At 43.4% G+C, this 19,571-nt stretch overlaps 1 protein-coding gene across 3 annotated transcripts in view; it reads left to right on the top strand.

Moving 5' to 3' along the window:
* SGCZ (sarcoglycan zeta) overlaps positions 1 to 19,571 on the top strand; it is an 865,974-nt gene that overhangs the window by 213,507 nt on the left and 632,896 nt on the right. Inside the window, exon 1 of one of the 3 annotated variants that reach the window (XM_060246400.1) lies at positions 459 to 637. The exons of 1 other annotated variant lie outside the window; for it this stretch is intronic. The gene's annotated coding sequence lies outside the window, so the exon portion shown is untranslated. Of the gene's footprint in view, positions 1 to 458; positions 638 to 19,571 lie in introns of those variants that run through there. One more of the 3 variants, XM_060246401.1, reaches the window with a different exon arrangement.

The following is a 19,571-nucleotide window of genomic DNA, read 5'->3' as shown; positions in this document are numbered from 1 at the left end:
CAGGCTAAATATCTGTGGCAAAAGCTTAGCCTAGCTTTTCTGCACCCAACACAGAATAGCAGCAGCCTTATGTTGCCTTTTTCAAGATGGCTGCACTTGTTTTCATAGTAGCTTCACAGAATATTCTGAAAGAAGGTGCTTGGATGTTCTTTTACTTACATAATGCTGGATGTTCCTGTTCTTAGGAGCATCTTAGACAAAATGTGAATGAGGCATGTGCTTATTTTCAGTTAAAAACAAAACAAACTGTTCTAGTAACCTTAACATAAACCTGCAGCAAAGGAGATTTTTAAATAGATGGTGGAGAGGGAAATCTGGGGGAAATAATCAGCAAATCAGGAAAGACCACCAAAGCAGAAGCCTGCAGGGAGAAAGCAGTCACCAATAGGGAGATTTTGGGGGTGGAGCCTGGAGAGATAGCAGAGTTTGGGGAGGGGAGGGACCTCAGTGGACTATGAAGCCATAAATCCCACCTTCCAGAACAGCCATTCTCTCCAAGGGAATTGATCTCTGTAACCTGGAGACCAGCTGCAATATCAGTAAATCTGCAGCCACCACTTGGAGAGTAGAAACTCCAGGCACCATTTCTAGCCAGTTCTTCCTGGATATCCAGCAGCTGATTGAGGAAGCAGCAAAGGTCTGTGACTGAGTTTATATGTTCTTCATGCACATATCCCTGCTCTGTGCTGCATCTCCTTTTGTCCTATTTTCCCCATGATTAGGATTGCCAAATCCAGTTCAAGAAATATCTGGGGACTTTGGGGTGGAGCGGGGGGACTTTGGGAGTAGAGCCAGGAGCAAGGTTGTGACAAGCATAATTGAACTCCAAAGGCAGTTCAAGCCATCACATTTAAATGGACCGTACACTTCTCAAATGCCTTCCTTCCATCAGAAATGGATAGGGGCACCTTTTGGGGCTCATAGAATTGGATCCCCTGGTCCAATCTTTTTGTAATTTGGGTGTTCTGAGGAGAGGCACCAGATGCTATGCAGAAAATTTTTTATTATTATTATTTATTTATTTGATTTGTATCCCGCCCTCCCTGCCAAGGCAGGCTCAGGGTGGCTCACAACCTATAAAATCACATAACAATATAGCCAACAATTACATTTAAACAGGTTCAATTTGGTGCCTTTATCTCAAAACAGATTCAATTTGATGCCTCTGTCTCAAAACAGGTTCAATTTGGTATCTCTATCTCAAAAAACAGCCCCTCCAGAGTTCCAGATACCCATGGATCAGTTCTCCATTATTCCCTATGGGAATTAGTTTCCATAAGGAATAATAGAGTGCCCAGCAGAAATTTCCATCTGTGCCCCCCACACCTTTTATGACCCTGAAATGAGAGAAGGGCCTCCAAACCAGGGGATCCCCTGCCTCCATCAGGATTGGCAGCCCTACCCATGGTGCCTGATTCCTTCTAAGCTTCTCTGTTGCCTCCTTCACTTGTCTCCACTGTTTGCTCTGTGCTGCTCAACCATTCTTCCTTCTTTTCCCCATTTGCATTAGTTACTTCTGTGGTCTCCTTGTTCTCTGTTTTCTCTCTGTGTTTTTTTTTTTCTTAATATTTTCTATCATTTCTTTGTCTTTTCTCCTCTTTTTGAAGTGGTTCCTTCTCCCACCCTTAAGATTTCTCTCTGTTTGCTATTTCTGCCTCTCAAAAACAAAAGATTGTGTTGCTTAATCCTGCCCGAACGGAGCTAGAGGCAAGTTTATGAAGGCTTTCTGCTTTAATGTGTTGATGTATGTCCCCAGAGGCCTGGTCTCTGGTTTTATATTGCATTTTGATTCTGGCCTACATGTCTATGCTGGGACAATTTCTGGCAAGCTGATATGGAAATTAATTATCCTTTCCTGAATTAAATTGACTTGCATCCAACCCCCATGCTTAGCTAAGCATGGAACCTTCCTCAGCCTAGTGGAAGATGTTCTACTTCCAGAGGAAGAGTATTTCTATTGTAGCTCTACTGTGAGTTTAGTGTGGAATGGTGAATCTAAGCCCCTATTTATATTTCTTGGTTCCAGATTCTATGTTGAAGATGCTAGTTGTGTTATTTTTACTAGTGTATAATCGAAGGCAATGTTCACATGCTCAGAGATACCCATTTTCTTGTTGTGATTTGTTCTAATGTCTCAAAGTTTTCCATGGTGTCAACTATTTTTATATTTTCAGCTCTGTTGCTCTTTACGTTAACTTGGTTACACCTTTTTCATGTGAACATGTTAATACACTTGCCCTGTGGGAAAAGTTGGTATTCTGGAGAGGAAAATGATTGATTTTCTTGAGAATACTTACTTTTAGTGTGAGATGTTCATCTGCAGAATATGCTTTCTTCCCCTGTAAGGGTGTTACTATCAAAATAAATGATAGTTAAAAGCTTTGTAGCAGGTATCTTGTTAGGCTTTTTCTTGGTAACAATATTGTAAGGCTTTTGCCCTGCTGATCTCTCAACATGAACAAGGTATTTTGATTTATGAATAGCATTTCCCCCCACATTCAGCTTTAGGATTTTCTTCTTTGAAAACAGTCTGGATGTCACTTCTGTGTCATTCCAACATGTAGTTTATGGAATGCAATAATTAACGTTCTTGGAATGGGATGTATCTGGACAGCACTGGAAATTTGAATATCCACACATTTAGGGATCACTTGCATGTTTGACTGCATGCATTATAGGACTTGAGGTGATAAAGTGCTAATTCTATTTCTAAAATGTTTTGTTTTCAATTACAGGTGGGGTTAAATGCTTGCCCTGTGTCTTTTTTTAAATTGCACTTAAAAACAAGATGGCAGAAGCATGTTAATTTTTATTGGCTTTTCTAGTTAATAGGGTAGCCAGGTCCCAGGGGGGTAGAGGGACAGGGCTACTGGGGGATGGGGGGATAGAGTTACCAGGCTCTACTCCTGAATCTCCAGGTTGGGAAACTCCTGGAGATTTGGGGGTGGAGCCTGGAGAGGACAGGGTACTCAGCAAGGTCCAATACCAAACAATCCAGCTTCCAAAGCATTAATTTTCTTTAGGGGAACCAATCTCTGTAGTTTGGAAATGAGCTGTATTTCCAGGGGATCCCTAGGTCTTACCTGGAGGCTGGCATCCCTACTCAAGTATGTGCATGGGTTTGTTATTGGTGGTGCTACCATTATTAGAAAGAGTACAACACTGTTTCCTTTTCCCACTGGTAGCCCAAAATATCCTAGCATTCTTTACATGCTGTCATGAACTGCCTGTGTGTAAAAGGCCCAGCAGTGCAAACTGTATGCATCCTAGGCACCTGTAGCCTTCATTAGAGACCACTTGTGCTTCCAGTGGTCCAAAGAATTCCTCACACATAAAGCCCAAATTTTGGTACAGCCTCTTTGAACAATTTGTTGGAATAAAGTTGGTTTGATTGGGTTCTTCTTCTGCCCATATGGATTAAACTGTGATGGGAAACCAAATGATAATGCAAGGCAATGTTAGCATCCTGTGCAGAAAACGTATACATTGATTGCATATTTTGACTGAGTCTTTTCATTGTTATGTAGCTTCTCTTCTTTGAAGACCTTTAATCTCTTTTGTATATAATAATTATGTGCAGGTTGATCTGCAGCTGTCATTAGATCAGTCCCATGTGCAATGCGCTTTGTCTGACTACCATAAAAAATATCACTCTGATGCTAATCAAATTGTCCCAGTAGGACTGTACTGATCTGAACTGAATTTTACTTCTGCATTATCTGGCATATAGAAATTAGTGTTTGCACCTGTTTCTAATTTAATAGAGGGGTCTTTAAAATTTCATATCTGCTGTAAAATTACTTTTCCTAATGCCTCCTGTGGTGGGTGACAGTCAGGCTGAACAGAGGGTTAGTATTGGTGCATACTTTTGTTTTTATGGCTGTAGAAATTTTGAACATCCTCTTTGATGGGACTGGGGCTAATGTGCATATGAATTCTGAGAGCATGTTGAACTATTGTAATTTATGCTGGCAGGAAGTATGCTTTGCTTACTGAAAGGAGTCTCCTCTTTTTCATTCCTGCAGTGTTCTCTAGTGTGGTTTCTTATCTGTAGTTCAGCCAGTCCTCGGTAGGCTAGAGCAGACCAACATTCTATTTGGATTAAAGCTGTAAAAACAGAGATTATAGGGACTGGAACATTCTCTTTTTTTTCTTGGTTCTGTGTTCTGCTGACAACTTGGTGGATGTAAAATGCCCAAGGTACAAGTCCACTGTTGAATGCAAAGGAACAGTTGAGTAATCTTTAAGTAAACATCCTGAATCTTACAGTAACTCTGAGGAATTCAGTAAACTCACTGTAGTCCTGTGGTTTGACTTCCAAAGTGAAACAGGTGTTATGAATGCTCTGCATCTTGAATAAATAGCAGCAAAATCCTGTGCTGTGCAGATATATTTCTCACCTATTTAATAGCATGGATCTAGTTCTCACCTTTTCAGTGGCATGGTACTTGAGCCTCTGAGCAGTTTCTGAACACACACAAACACACATACACCCAGCACTTTCCTGTTGGTTGGATATGTAGTGGGCCAAGTATCCCTGGTGTAATCTAGGTCTAGCCATGCTACCTGTAAAATAACTGTGCAGGGAGTGGTAAACCTCTAGGTAGTTGCTGGCTTTGAATGTGAGAGGCCTCCTTTGTGGAGAAGCCACAACTCAGTGGTAGCTCTCATCTTTTCAGTTAAAAGGTTCCATTTCTGGGGATCTCCAGTTAAGGGCTCTTGAGCAGCAGATATTGTGAAAGACCTTTTTCTGCCTGAAACCCTGGAGAGCTGCTGTCATTCAGAGTTAACAAAACTGAACTAGAAGGACCAGTGGCTTTGTATCATGTGCAAATCCCAGATTTCACACATTATTCATGAATCTGAGAATGCATAAAGCCTTAGAAGGTACTAGTTCAGAGTTGTAGTTTTGGGAGGGGTGGGAGGGAGATTTCATTAAGAATGAAGATTTGTCAGGGAGCATCCTTGGATATTTTGGTAAGACAATGTGTGTTAAGGTAACTTGTTAGCCATTTAGGAGTATTAGGCATTTTAAGCTGCGCCTTGCCAAAGGCTGAGCACATCTCACAGAGGTCTGGGAGGAGCAGAGCAGAGCAGCTCTGATAGCTGAGACAGCTGGAAAAATTGCTGAGAATTTCTGAGTTTTGAAGGACTACATTCTAAGGTTTGTGGGGCTGCCTAAAATTCTAAGGTGTGATAGCTGGGGAACTGCTCTTTGTTTGGTTGACTGCTCTTTGTTTGGTTGACTGCCTTAAGGGTGAAAGAGATTGAGAGTGATTGCTGCTGATTGAGAGTGATTGCTGAGGAGTGCCCTGCTCCACCTCTTTGCATTTTAAGCTGCGCCTTGCCAAAGGCGCGAGCCTTTGGCGCGAGCCGAAGGGCGAGAGCTAAAGGGCTCTTGGCCTGTGGCTCTTCGCCTAGGGGCTCTCTAAGGAGCAGGAACCCAGATCCCTGGCTTCCTTGTTCTCCAAATAAGGTAAGTTCCCAATAAGGTAAGTTTAGGTAAGTTGACCCGCCAGAAGGGGAGCCACTTAAACAGCATTTAAAGAGGACTGTATATTTTAATATATATATATATACAATGAAGATAGAATGCCAGCAGGGGGTTGGGGGCTTTCCAGTGTTTTGCACTGAGTGTCACATGTATGACTATCTGTCCAAAGGACAGAAGTCTTGGGTGTGTGCTCGATGCAAGGAGCTCCTGGTCCTCAGGGAACGAGTTCGTACCCTTGAGGCCGAGGTGACTGCCCTGGAGAAGCAGAGACGGTCAGTTAGGCACTTGGGGAAGACTCTCGGGGGCGTATTAGATGAGCCCCGCTCTGAACGTAGCAGCCCCGTTGCTGCCAGAGAGCGTGAGGGTCGAGAGGGAACAGGGCACCGTGCTGAGGATAAGAGGAATGCGCCCTCAGAAGGGACCTCTTCTTCGGTCGGTGAGCGGGAATCCTTTCGCGCCAAGGAACCATCCCTGAGCAGGGGGAGAGGGGGGGTATTGGTAGTTGGTGATTCGATCATTAGGCAAGTAGACAGCCGGGTGGCGAAACCGCGTACTGACCGTATGGTGACTTGCCTGCCTGGTGCGAAGGTAGCGGACATTACGCGTGTAGTAGATAGACTGATAGACAGTGCTGGGGAGGAGCCTGTGGTCGTGGTGCATGTTGGCACCAACGATGTGGGGAAATGCAGTCGTGAGGTCCTGGAGGAAAAATTTAGGCTGCTAGGCAGGAGACTTAAGGCCAGGACCTCCAAGGTAGCCTTCTCGGAAGTGCTACCTGTTCCACGTGCAGGGCAGGAGAGACAGGCACAAATTAGAAGTCTCAATGTGTGGATGAGACGATGGTGTAAGGAGGAAGGGTTTAAGTTTGTTAGGCACTGGGATGCTTTCTGGAACAAGCGGGAGCTGTACAAAAGAGACGGTCTCCACTTGTCCCCGGATGGAACCAGGCTGCTGGCGCTTAAAATCAAAAAGGTGGCAGAGCAGTTTTTAAACTAAATCTTGGGGGAAAGCCGACAGGAGATGAAATGTCTCTGGTTCGGGAGGACTCGTCTCAAAGAGATGAAGGGTTAGCTGCTATTTTTCTACCGGGTAACGGACCGGAGTTGTCCACTGTGAAGGTGACAAACAATATGGACTGTCTGCCAGTGTCTCGAGGCGGCAGGAGGAAGGTGGCGGGCCTAGCTCGCCTGGGAAATTATAGATGTTTGTATGCAAATGCTAGAAGTGTTCAAAGTAAAATTGGTGAATTGGAATGTTTAGTGCTGGGAGAAAACATAGACATTGTGGGAATTTCAGAAACTTGGTGGAATGAGGAGAATCAGTGGGACACGGTGATTCCTGGATATAAGCTATATCGGAAGGATAGGGAGGGAAGGGTTGGAGGTGGGGTGGCTCTGTATGTCAGAGAGGATATACGGTCCAGTAAGGCTGAGATCAGAGAATTAGATTCACTTTTAGAAATGCTTTGGGTTGAAATAGAGGGCCCAAAAGGAAATTTAACTATGGGAGTTTGTTATCGCCCACCAAATCAAAAGAGAGAGGACGATTATAATATGATGGAAGGCTTAAAGATAGCGGCTAAACGTAAAAACTGTGTTGTAATAGGTGATTTTAACTACCCGCAGATTGATTGGGTCAATATGTGTTCTGGTCGAGAGAAAGAGATTGAGTTTCTTGATGCTCTCAATGACTGTGCTATGGAGCAGATGGTCTCAGAACCTACCAGGGGTGGGGCGATCCTGGATTTGGTCCTAAGTAATGCCCAAGACTTGGTGAGAGATGTAAAAGTGATTGCGCCGCTTGGGAGCAGTGACCATAATGTTATTGATTTCACCGTTTGTATAAATAGGGAGTTGTCCAAAAAGACCACCACAACCACGTTTAACTTTAAAAGGGGTAAATACACTGAGATGAGGAGGCATGTGAGGAAGAAACTGAAAGGAAAGGTACATACGGTCAAAACCCTTGAGAAAGCTTGGACGCTATTTAAAACTATAATCCTAGAAGCTCAGATAAAATACATACCACAAGTTAGGAAAGGCACAAACAGGCATAAGAAAAGGCCTGCGTGGTTAACAAATAAAGTAATGGAAGCTGTAAAAGGTAAGAAGGACTCCTTTAAGCGGTGGAAAACCAGTCCAAGTGAGATTAGTAAAAGGGAACACAGGCTGTGGCAAATCAAATGCAAGACTGTGATCAGGCAGGCAAAAAGGGACTATGAGGAGCATATTGCAAAAAACATAAAGACCAACAATAAAACTTTCTTCAAATATATTAGAAGTAGGAAACCAGCCAGGGAGGCAGTGGGGCCCTTGGATGACCATGGGGTAAAAGGATTACTGAAGGAGGATAGGGAAATGGCTGAAAAGCTAAATGAATTTTTTGCCTCCGTCTTCACTGTAGAAGACGAGAACTTTTTGCCCGCCCCAGAACCACTAATTTTGGAAGGGGTGTTGAAAGACCTGAGTCAGATTGAGGTGACAAATGAGGAGGTCCTACAACTGATAGACAAATTAAAAACTAATAAGTCACCGGGTCCGGATGGCATACATCCGAGAGTTCTGAAGGAACTCAAAGTTGAACTTGTGGATCTTCTAACAAAAATCTGTAATCTTTCATTGAAATCTGCCTCCATTCCTGAGGACTGGAAGGTAGCAAATGTCACCCCCATCTTTAAAAAAGGTTCCAGAGGAGATCCGGGAAACTACAGGCCAGTCAGTCTGACTTCAATACCGGGAAAGTTGGTAGAAACCATTATCAAGGACAGAATGAGTAGGCACATTGATGAACACGGGTTATTGAGGAAGACTCAGCATGGGTTCTGCAAGGGAAGATCTTGCCTCACTAACCTGTTGCATTTCTTTGAGGGGGTGAACAAACATGTGGACAAAGGAGACCCGATAGATGTTGTTTACCTTGACTTCCAGAAAGCTTTTGATAAAGTTCCTCATCAAAGGCTCCTTAGAAAGCTTGAGAATCATGGAGTAAAAGGACAGGTCCTCTTGTGGATCAAAAACTGGCTGAGTAATAGGAAGCAGAGAGTGAGTATAAATGGGCAGTCTTCGCAGTGGAGGACGGTAAGCAGTGGGGTGCCGCAGGGCTCGGTACTGGGTCCCATGCTTTTTAACTTGTTCATAAATGATTTAGAGTTCGGAGTGAGCAGTGAAGTGGCCAAGTTTGCGGATGACACTAAATTGTTCAGGGTGGTGAGAACCAGAGAGGATTGTGAGGAACTCCAAAGGGATCTGTTGAGGCTGGGTGAGTGGGCGTCAACGTGGCAGATGCGGTTCAATGTGGCCAAGTGCAAAGTAATGCACATTGGGGCTAAGAATCCCAGCTACAAATACAAGTTGATGGGGTGTGAACTGGCAGAGACTGATCAAGAGAGAGATCTTGGGGTCATGATAGATAACTCACTGAAAGTGTCAAGACAGTGTGCGTTTGCAATAAAAAAGGCCAATGCCATGCTGGGAATTATTAGGAAGGGAATTGAAAACAAATCAGCCAGTATCATAATGCCCCTGTATAAATCGATGGTGCGGTCTCATTTGGAGTACTGTGTGCAGTTCTGGTCACCGCACCTCAAAAAGGATATTATAGCTTTAGAGAAGGTGCAGAGAAGGGCAACTAGAATGATTAAAGGGCTGGAGCACTTTCCCTATGAAGAAAGGTTGAAACGCTTGGGACTCTTTAGCTTGGAGAAACGTCGACTGCGGGGTGACATGATAGAGGTTTACAAGATAATGCATGGAATGGAGAAAGTAGAGAAAGAAGTACTTTTCTCCCTTTCTCACAATACAAGAACTCGTGGGCATTCGATGAAATTGCTGAGCAGACAGGTTAAGACGGATAAAAGGAAGTACTTCTTCACCCAAAGGGTGATTAACATGTGGAATTCACTGCCACAGGAGGTGGTGGCGGCCACAAGTATAGCCACCTTCAAGAGGGGTTTAGATAAAAATATGGAGCACAGGTCCATCAGTGGCTATTAGCCACAGTGTATGGAGCACAGGTCCACCAGTGGCTATTAGCCACAGTGTATGTGTGTATATAACATTTTTTGCCACTGTGTGACAGAGAGTGTTGGACTTGATGGGCCGTTGGCCTGATCCAACATGGCTTCTCTTATGTTCTTATGTTCTTATGACAAAGAGAATGAACCTGCCAGAGGTATGTGGCTTTTTGTCATGCATTTGAAAGAAAAGGATTCATGCCTTTGGCAGGCATACCTAGAATGTAGGCCATTACATTTATTCCACAGAAGTAACCACATGAGTCCATAAAAGATTCTTGTAGCATTTTATTGTCCCTCTCCTCTAGGGATGCCAGCCTCCAGGGGGAACCTGGAGATCCCCCAATATTATTTATTTATTTATTTATTCAATTTATATCCCGCCCTCCCCACCGAGGTGGGCTCATGCCGGCTTACAACATAAAATCTAAAACAAAATTAATAAAAATTAAAAAGCATACACAATAATTTACAATATTAAAACAGTGAAACAAGAAACAAACAGTCTGACAGTTCGGTGCTATTCTCACAGCCTTCCTTCGCAGTTTTTAATATCAGTTAGTTATATGCCAACCGGAAGAGGACCGTCTTACAGGGACTACAGAGATTAGTCACCCTGGAAGAAAAAAATGGATGCTTTGAAAGGTAGAATATATGGCATTGTACCCCATGGAAGTTCATGTCCTCCCCAGGCTCCATCACTAAACCTCCAGGAGTTTCTCAACCTGAATTGAGCAACCCTACCCCTTCATCTCCTGTTGGTTGCTAATGGGGACCTGGCAACTCTACCACCCACACAACCTCTGCATTCAGCAGCCACCTTCATTGCAAGAAGGAACCTAGAACTGGAGATTTTCTAGGGATGAATGCAACTAGGGATGGGAACAAATTGATGAAAAGTGGTTCATTTTATGCTGTCTCAAATTGAACCGAAACCAAAATGGCCTCTGATGAATTGAACAGTTTATTAAGTTATGGATGTGGAAGACTGCCCCCCCCCGAGGTTCTAGAGACTCCAGACTTGCAAAGGGATCTCCAGCAGATGCTCTTCTACTTGCCCACCAACTTTGCTGAAATTGGACGTAGGTGGTCTGAGTTACACTCCCTCCCTCAAAGAAGGTGCCCCCGCGAAAGTGCTTTTGGAGGAGATGTCAGGGGTAGATTCTGGAGTGTGTAGAATGGACCCTGTGTGAGCTAGAGGCATCAAACTCAGTGGACCTCCTTGGACTGTCACCATACATGTCTTCCAAGTTATGCACAGATTGGAGTGGAGGGTCCCTACTGATGTTTCCAAGGCTGGAAAATACCAGTTTACCATTGCCTAGCAGTTCCACACTAGGTTTCCTGGGATGGCTTCCATTTATCAAACCATGCCAAACTGCACCTGAAGTTTGGTGAGCACATGTACTCAACATTGCTTCCTGACCCTGATCCAGTCAAAGTTCAGCACAAATTTTGGCTCATCAGCTGGTGTGCATGTGTATTGTATTACATTTGCATAATTTCAGAGTGTTGTCATGGATATGGGCATGCCTGTTGCCAGCATGGTGCCATAGCCTGGTCAATCGTGAAAAAGTAAATATGGTTGGAAGGGCCCACCTCCAGAGCCCCACCATCACTGCTCCAGTGCTTCTTAGTGTCTCCCTAGATAATCCTCCTTCCTTCCATGGGGCAGTACTGCCCTCTTTGGTAACTATTGGTATAATCCATATCATGTGATGATATGTGTTGAGACCCAAGTTCAAGAAATGTCTGAGAATGTCAAGTCTGTTCAACATCACAGGATGAAGTTCAAAGATGGGGTATATTGATTGAGGGTCCACAAATATTCATATGTATGAGAAATTTGTAATCACTGTTTTTACTATACAATGTTATAATAAAAAGCAGCAAGAATGGCCTAACCAGTTTTTCTATATTTTAAGAAAATACTCAAATATAGATAACTTTGTATAGTGTTTGAAGTGATTAAGATAGCCAGGAATGTGTCCCCTTATCAAGTGGACAGAAGCTATTGTTAGGATATTATTTTAAAAACCTGTAAAAATGGGAAGATGAACTGATTAGAAGTCTCTTTTCAGAAGGGGCTCCTTGCTTGTGACCTGCTTATATTTGGGTAAGATATTTTAATGGACTCATGTAATTGCTTTTCTTTAATTATATATGTCGTAGTAATGGCTGGTATAATTTTCTTTTGAATTAGTCACTGTTAAAGATGCAAATAGTTATAATAGAGGGATAAAATGGAAGGAAAGACTCTCTAATAGTATTATTTGTGCACCATAACCACAACTTAACCAAAAACAGTGTTGAAGTGTACCTCTTGCCAGGAGTTAAAAGATCTGATCCGAGGATGCTAACTAGATGCCTAAGGCTTCTTCAGTGCGCTCCTGACCAGAGTAATCCAGAACAATGTGTATTTGTGGCATAAGTTCTAATAAGTTCACCAGGTTCTCTATGTTTTTGTTTATCAGATGATTTACATACATTTTAGTGTGTGTAGGTCCTGGGTTTCCACCCTCTGTCAGTCAGATGCAGTTGTGGGTTCTCCTCAGTTTCTGTATATGCAATGTTCAATTTGGGATGGGACTGTGGTGTGGCTTCAATGGCCCTGGGGATGTGCAATTTGTCTTACATTCTGTATCCCAGGAAATAGGTGTATTTCCTCAAATACCAGTTCCTTCAGAACAGTTCCAAGTTTGAAAAATGATGCAGGGGAGAAGGCTGAAGCCCGTTCTTAGTGTGCAACATGGTTCTGATGCAGATTGGGGACTACACATTCAGGAATGGAGGACCACACATTATGAACACAAAATGGTGATCCCAGACTCAACCCTGTATAATGTATGACTCGGAGATATGTCAATCTCAGTATGCTTCCATTGTGGACTCTTTTTCTCTTTTGTCTTAATCCATGCCAGTCAGGAGGCCAGCATGCATAAGGAACAGTTGGAGCTGAAGGCAAAAAGTCCTACCTTTAACATAAAATAATGTTGAGGAAAGAGGAGTATTGCTGATACACTCCCTTTTTTTGTCTCCGAGGGCCAAATTGCACAATATTTTTTAACAAGCTGAGTCTGAATTCTTCATATCGCACTCACTGTCACCTCAGTCACATAGTGCCTGCAGGGAATGTTGTTTTTAAAGCCTGCAGGATCTGAGTTAGCTCTGTGATGGGGGTGGGAGAGGGGAGGCAGGAGCTCCTGCTTTCCCCCACACCTTTTCCCTAACCAAATGGGCCATGGTGGGGAGTTATTTGTATAACTGTGAGACTGTGTGTACTTGCAGTCTTCCATCTGCAGCTCCAGTTATGCAATAATTGCCCACTAGAGTTGCCAGCTGTGGGCTGGAGTTCGGAGGGGGTACAGTCTAATGAGGGTAGGGCTTGGAAGGGAAGAACTTCAATGGAGTATAATGCAGTAGAGTCCACTTTCCAAAGCAGTCATTCCCCCCCCCCCTAAGTGAACTGATTTCTGTTGCCTGGAGATCAGTTGTAATCCCAGAAGATCTCCAACATCCACCTGAAGGCTGGGAACCCTACTCCCTACAGAAGCTGTTTCACCTCAGGAAAAAGGTGTGGGGAGAGGTAGAAGCACACTCCTCCCATGTGGCTGTCCTGAGCTAAATTAGCTCTTGTTGGCTTTAAAAGCTATATCCTCTGCAGCTGTGGAGTGACTGAGATGAGATGAGAGAGGTCTGAGACTCTACTAGGGTTGACAACCTCCTAATGGGTGCAGGGGATTGGTTTGGAGGCTCCAGTTGTTTAGGAGGCCCTCCCCGCACTTCAGGGTTATCAGAAAATGGGAGGATGTCTGCTGAGCACTCCATTATACTCTATGGAGACTAGTCCCCATAGGGTATAATGGAGAATCTATCCCTAGGTATCTGGGGCTCCGGGGAGGGGGAGAGCTGGTTTTTGAGGTAGAGGCACCAAATTTTCCACATAGCATCTGGTGCCTATCCTCAATCCCACCCCCAAAAAGAAAAATATTGGACCAGGAGGTCCAATTCTATAAGTCCCAAAAGAAGGTGCCCTTATCCTCTATTATCTCCAGAGGAAGGAAGGCATTTAAAAGAAATGCAGTCCCTTTAAATGTGATGGCTAGAACTCCTTTCAGAGTTCAAAACTACCTGCCACCACCTTGTCCCTGACTCCACCCCTAAAGTCTCCTGGCTCCATCTCCAAGGTTCCCAGATATTTCCTGAGTCAGACCTGGCAACCCTAGACTCTACTCATTAAAAACTAGTTTGGCCCACAGCCTACCCAAATATCTAAAGGGAACTATTTTCTCAGGTGATGGAACTACTCAGAACTACTCAGAGCTCCTCTCTTTCAGTTCATGTTTTATCCCCTGAATATTCCAAATTTCATTTTATTTTTCATTGATGAGGAAAATTGTATCCCTAGTTTGGATATGTTAAATGAGATTTTACTGTTTTTTGGAAGGATACAGAAAATGTACTTGTAATTTCCATAGTGAGTCATGCTCAGAATTGCAAATAGGATTTAGTTCATTTCCCATCTGACCTGATATTATTATCCAAAATACAATGCTTAAGTTAGGATGAGAAGTTCACAAAGAACCATTCTCAGCACCAGACTTAATTTTAAGGATTCCATTTAAAATTTGACTTTTTGTGCCATGAAGTAGCTTCCTGACTGCATTCTCTCTCTCTCTCTCTCTCTCTCTCTCAGAAAAGGTATAATATTCTGTTCTGAAAAAAAAGACATGCAGTTGGAATGCTAATGAAAAAGTGTCCCTCTTAAGGAAAATGATATATACCACTTTTCAGTAATCTCTTCAAAAAGCACTTTAAGCACATACATTATCTTTTCATATAATAGATTTTCCCAAGGGCTTCCAAGGATGGCCAACATTCAAACAACGACATATATGAAAGGCATGCTCATTGTAGATTAGTGTGTACTTTTAAAGTGTGTTTGTACTACTTCTTGCTTGTATCGAATTATATTTCATCTGAAATAATCCTACTGTGTACTGCTACTGGAATATAACGCTAAAAAAAAAAAAAACCCTAACATACTGGCACCACAATTTTTCATGCAGAACTTAAAGCAGTTTTAACGTCTGTTCCCTTCTTGATACTGAATGTGGAATTTGGGAGACTTCTGAAACTTTAGCAAATTTTAACTGAAAAAAAGGGAAACATACCTAATTATCTTCAATTTCAGGTCTTGATTTTTCCCATTCAATTTAGTTGTCTGTTTTTAATGACCCTCTTGCATGAAACGTGCTGAAAGAGAAGCTCATATGTAATACTTTCTGAGCACTGTTCAGTAGAAGAAATTTTAAAGTCATACCATGGCAGCCAGCATGGTATAGTGATTAATGAAATGAGAAGCAGTAAACTATGGTCAAATTACTAAGAATTCCTAAATAGTTCTATTCCAAGCTTCAGTAGCATGAAAGATGTCCAATCAATACACAGTAGTTGCAGTTTTTAAAACTGTAATACAACAATACAATGAAGTACTTGTGCAAAACTCTCTGGTCCTCTTTAACAGTTTAGCTATTAGTCCCAAAAATGGAATCTTGTACAGGATGTCTCAACCCAACCTCAATGTGCCTCGCTAGCTTATCAATTCGTTTCATGTACTTTCCTCATGGAGGTGCAAAAAGCAGTCCACAGTTGTCAAGTTCCAAACCACTTCAATATTTTCATGAAACACACCAAGCACAGATCATCCTCAATGAAGGAAGGTACTTGAAATGAGCTAGCAAGCTACATCGTTGGGCTGAGACATCCTGTACAAGATTCCATTTTTGGCACTAATATTTAAACAGTTAAAGAAGACCAGAGACTTTTGCACAAGCACCTTATTGGATTGTTGTATTACAGTGTATAAAACTGCAACTATTGTATATTGATTGGACTTATCTTTCATACCATTGAAGCTTGGAATAGAAGTATTTAGGAATTCTTAGTAATTTGCCCACAGTCTATTACTTCTCATTTCATCGGTTGTTCCATGGTTCTCTTCACTGTATATATGGTATAGTGATTAGAATGGAGCCTCCTGGAGCCTCCTTTCGCGGTGTGGCGAAAGGGGAAATTTTGCCCCCCCCCCGGAGGGAGAGCAGACGCTTCAGCGCGCTTCGAGCGCGTCTCGAGGGGGCGGGGCTTCAGCGCTACTGTTGAAGCCCCGTTTGCTGCCAAGTCAGTCCTCTCGGCGTTTTTGGCCCACCCGCCCGCCCTGTTTGTTATGTAGGCAACTGCTGGTCGCTTCCATTTGGAGAGGCCAGGTAGGAATTTTTTACTCCCCGGCTATTTGGCATATGACTGGGGGGGTGTTTTTTGCCTACCCTGCATAGCATATCAGTGGATTGAGGAATTGGCTTTGGGTTAGTGCCTTGGTAGAGTTTGGTCACTTTAGGGCAGGTTTTTACGGGGTTTATGGCACCATGTGGCCTGGGGAGGACTGGTTAGCCTCCCCCTTTTGGGAAGTTAGGGGTCTGGCAGGATCAACCTTTGGTGTGGCCCGAGGTGTGTGAATGCAGACTGTCCTGGAGACTTGATTGGATGGGTGCCTTTCGCTGAGACTCGTGTCTGGGGTTTGGGCTTTCCGGTGCGAGCCTCCCTGCTGGGCCTGCCTAATGGGAGCTGTGGCTCACAGCTCCGGCTGGGGGGCCGGGTCTCTCACCCGCTGAAAAGGCAGGGGAGTGGTCTGAGGAGACCCCTGGCCCTGACCTGGCTGCAGTTCGGTTGCCCTTGCCGTTGTTGTGTTATTTAATAAAGTGGCCCATAGTTTCACCAATCTAACTGTGTCCGTATCTTTTTTCCGACTTGGGGGGCAATGTTGGTTTCGTAAACTCAGATTCAGGTCTTCACTACTGTGCCATGGAAATTCACTTAGTGATCTTGGGCCAGTCACACGTCCTCAGACAAGCCTATCTCAGGGAATTGTTGTTGTAAGAATAAAATAGAGAGCAGGAGAACAATGTTATGAGCTGATGATGCCATACTCGAGCCTAGACCTGTCCAGGAAGTACTCTCACCATCTCAGGGTTCCTGAAGTCATTTGTTAGAGCTGGAAAAATGATTCCTCAAGCACAACAGTCAGAATATACTGTTTTCTTGACCAGGAAAGGGAAGAAGGCTAGGCTAATCCAAAGGCTTCATACTACTACCCAATGACAAAAGCCAAATGCTGTACATCACTCTTTTCTTCTGTTCGTGAACTCTGAAACTTGAGCAGAATCCATGGTAGTTCACTAGCCTATGTTCCCAACTACAGCCCACGAAGTTCCTGGTTGAAACCCTGGGGTCTTTATCAAGAGTAAAGGTGACCACATTGAGTACATTAAGTACTGGAGGTGGCAGCAACTAGACAGAGGACATTTCACAGCAGAATTCCTGACAAATACGAGATGAATGAATAGTCTATGACAGTGACCAGCGATGTAGTGTTTATGGGTGTCTTGGTCCTTCCATCTTGCCCTGCTAGGGTTGCCAAGTCCAATTCAAGAAATATCTGGGGACTTTGGGGCTGGAGTCAGGAGACTTTGGGGGTGGAGCCAGGAGACATTAGGGGTGGAGCCAAGATCAAGGCTGTGACAAGCATCATTGAACTCCAAAGGGAGATCTGGCCATCATATTTAAAGGCACACCTTTTCAATGCCTTCCTTCCATAGGAAATGATGAAGGATAGGGGCACCTTCTTTTGGGGCTCATAGAATTGGACCCCCTGGTCCAATCTTTTGGAAACTTGGGGGGTATTTTGGGGAGAGGCACTAGATACTGTACTGAAAATTTGGTGCCTCTACCTCAAAGAACAGCCCCCCAAGAGCCCCAGATACCCGCGGATCAATTCTCCATGATTTTCTATGGGAATAAATCTCCATAGGGAGTAATAGAGTTCCCAGCAGACATTTCCCTCCCCTCCCCCCGCTTTCTGACGACCCTGAAGCGGGGGGGAGGGGCTCCAAACTGGGGGATCCCCTGCCCCCACCTGGGGATTGGCAACCCTATGCCCTGCCCACTTTCTAAAAATATTTGAAGGGCTCCAGTAGACATGCTGGCAGCTGCCACTTGAGGGATCCCTGACCTACGTGTTGTGCAGCATGATTCCCACGTGTTTTTATGACAGGACAATACTTTTGAATAATTTCTCAAAGCCAAATTGTTTTAAACTGCTAGTAGCATGCTACAGCCTTGGGAGTCAAAACCACTGAATGGTTTTTTTCTTTCCTAGTCGGTCTTGTCTGCAGTACTGAAAACACAAGCTTGTGTTTTAAATCCACACACATGGTTAGAGATCACTCCAAAGGAAGATGTAGAGATACACTGGCAATCCCATTTGAAGCCCTCGCTGCAGCTGACCGACATGGGGATATTGCCGAACCATCGCAATTACTCAGAAGCCCAGATCTCACACCAAAGTTCTCACTCCAGCAAAGAGGGAAGAGTGGAGATGCCAAGAGGCTATATCAACCAGATGATTCTTCTAAGCAGGCCTTGGATTCAGGAGGAGCTCACAGGAATGCAACTCCTGAACCTTTCTGGGGGTTCCCCCTTCTCCTCCCCACCTTGTCCATTGAATAGTAGGTGCAGCTGCATAACAATCCCTGGATGACCTCCACCACCTGTTTTTCTACAAAGCAACCCCTGATTTCAAGAATATATTTGTGAACTGAATGCCTGTCTATTATTTGGGGGAGCTGTGTCCTTTTTCAGTGGAAGGTGAAATGCTCTGGTTGTAGTTCAGAAGAAACCGTACCATGGGAAAAATGCTGAGGAACAACAGGGCCTCAATAAAAATTTCCTTGATTGTATCGTGTCTGGTGGTGATGTTGGATAGTATGCTTGAATGCTTCTCTACAAAATAAAAAACAAGAATTTCTACACGAGGAGACTTTATGTGTAGTGATGAAAGCTAGGCTTGAGGCTTCTTCCTGATACATAGTTTTCTAGTATTGTTCAAGAGTATTATTCAATCAGGATTTCTTTTGCTTTATCTGCTGTTCAGGAATATGGTTTTTCTCTTTACAGTGGATTATTTGTATAGGCAAGCTCTTAACCTGAACCCAGATTTTAGGTCTGTGTTCTAGATTGCAACAGCTTTCAATAAATAGCCCATGGAATAAGCCTTCAGGATCTGTGGTTCAGAGCAAGAGAGTTGCAGAACTTGTGTTTGGTATTCAAATGCTCTCAGTCTGGAAGGTGGAAATGAATTTTACTTTTGGCTGATTCACAAATTATATTCTTTTTATCATGACACTATATTGTTTTTCCTTTACTTCTCTAGAGCTATTTTTTCCCCTCATGCCAGTTGAACCTGTTTACATGGGCAGCTGGGATTTTACAATACAGTGATTTAATTGAAGCGAGTTTGTGAAGTAGGCGGGCACAAAACAGAAGAATGGATAAGGTCTGTGCTCTGCTTATTCCTGCGTCTTGCTGCAGTTAAGTGGTTTGATGGTTGGTAAGAGTAAATCTTTGATAACTCAAATGACCTAATTTATAAGGAAATAATTTCAATAATGCAGGCTACAGTGGAGACAGTGAGTGCTGTAATTGAGTGTTCTAGGAAATGTCTTTGTCTTCTCTTAACGCTCAGGAAGTGGTGATGGAGGTGAAATCTAAATTGGGAGATTTTTGTTACACAAACCCATTCAGAAAGTTCCATCTTTTTGTGATTCAGGCCCAAACCCCTTTAAAATCAGATCTGGATTTACTTCTGTCCGTGGTGTTAGTTGGACTCTCCATCAGTCATTATCTCCTTGGCAGCAATAAATCTTACCTTTGGGAAAAGGGAGGAAAGTTTGTTATGCCCAAGAGAAGTTTTACCAAACTTCTTTCCAACTGGAAATGATGCATTTGGGCTGGCTCAGGTCCATACTTTTCTGGCAGAGAGCATAAGATTTGTTGTTTCCTCTGTCTTCCAGTTCCATTTAGGAAACAAATAAATGCAAACCCTGAACTCCCTAAAATGATACCATGGCAGAAATGATACCATGGTTGGAATACTGGAGGGACAGGTGTTAATCATACTATTATCCACTCCACCCCCCCTTTAAGGTCTTCTTGCAAACACACCAAAAT

The sequence above is a fragment of the Heteronotia binoei genome, chromosome 9, assembly GCF_032191835.1.
Source record: "Heteronotia binoei isolate CCM8104 ecotype False Entrance Well chromosome 9, APGP_CSIRO_Hbin_v1, whole genome shotgun sequence".
In the NCBI taxonomy this organism is placed as follows: domain Eukaryota; kingdom Metazoa; phylum Chordata; class Lepidosauria; order Squamata; family Gekkonidae; genus Heteronotia; species Heteronotia binoei.
This window is presented reverse-complemented; position numbering and strand designations above follow the sequence as displayed.